Consider the following 1,546-nt stretch of genomic DNA (forward strand, 5'->3'; position numbering starts at 1 on the left):
TTTTTTTTTTTTTTTTTTTTTGAGGCAGGGCTTCTCTGGAGCCTGTCCTGGAACTAGCTCTCTTCCAGACCAGACTGGCCTCAAACTCACAGAGATCCGCCTGCCTCTGCCTCCGGAGTGTTGACACCACTGCCCAGCCATGAGGTGGCTTTTAATTGTCTGGCATCTGCATTCACATGGTGCCCATAAATTCCTGCAGGCACACAGACATATATACACATAAATAAAAGTAATAAATAAATCTTTTAAAAATAGTTCAGAGCCGGAGCATGGTGGCACACGCTTTTAATTCCAGTCCCAGTCCTAGCATTTGAGAGGCAGAGGCAGATGGAGCTCAGTGAGTTTGAGACCAGCTTAGCCTACAAACAAGTTCCAGTTGGAGCTACACAGCGGGGCCCTACCTATCTCAAAGACAAACAACATCAACCAAAAAAAAAAAAAGAAAAAGAAAAAAGAAAAGAAAACCCTCCATTTATTATTTATTTATGTCTGGGGGGGGCATGCACAGTGCGGTTCTGACGCGGAGGTCAGGGGACAGCTTGAGGGAGTTAGTCTCTGTCCTTCCATCATTTGGGTTCCAGAGACTGAACTCAGGTCAGGTAGTGAGGCTGCGAAGCAAGAACCCCTATCCACTATGCTACCTAGCCAGCCTTAAAGAGACTTTTTGCAGCTGGGCGGTGGTAGCTCAGGCCTTTAGTCCCAGCACTAGGGAAGCAGAGGCAGACGGATCTCTGTGAATTTGAGGCCAGCCTGGTCTACAAGATCTAGTTCCAGGACTGGCTCTAAAAGCTACAGAGAAACCCTGTCGGTCTGCGGGGGTGGGGGTGGGGATCTTTTGTTTTCCTTCTTGACACCAGCAAGCATTTTCTTATTTGAGGGCCAACTCAAAGTATCTACATTATTCCCATTGCTCAAATCAGGGCCTGGTAAAGCACCCCTCCCCCCCACCCCCACCTGGTGCCTCCCTGCTCCTGGAGCAGCAGAGTAGGCAGTAGGTACAGCCACAGTGTAACTCAGCAGCTGCTTGGGAGGAAAGGTCTCTCTGCTTTGACCCCAGGCTATTCCTTTTCTGGGTCATATTGTTACCTGGATCACTTGCTTTCTGGGCCTGGAAAGGGCGCCAAAGGCTGACAAGTGAGAGGAACCCCATAACCTTATTCTAAAAAATCCCTGACGAACTTGGAATGGTTGGGGAGGACCCTGCCCACGGGTTTCCAGGAGACTCTTGCAGTGGTACCTTGGGACCAGGAGCCTTCGGCTTGCCCCCATGGAACCCCAGGAGTTAGAAATATGTACTAAGGAGGGGGTGGGGCCAGGAATTCCAATTCCAGCTTCAGAGCGGTCCTTGGACCCAGTCCCTGGGGACATTCCAGAGGTCACTTTACCCAGGGAGGGGCCCTGAGTACAGAGGCCTATGGCTGGATTTCAAGGCACTGGGCAGTGATCAGTCCCACCTTAGTTTCCTAGTCTGTAAAAAGGGGTTGTTTTCTGGAACACCCCAGGGCCTCCCTCATTCATTTAGTTAGTGTCTCACTGGTAACTGACA

This window comes from Alexandromys fortis, unplaced genomic scaffold (genome assembly GCF_014885135.2).
Source record: "Alexandromys fortis isolate MF-2015 unplaced genomic scaffold, M_Fortis_MF-2015_v1.1 scaffold_144, whole genome shotgun sequence".
NCBI classification, from domain to species: Eukaryota; Metazoa; Chordata; class Mammalia; order Rodentia; family Cricetidae; genus Alexandromys; species Alexandromys fortis.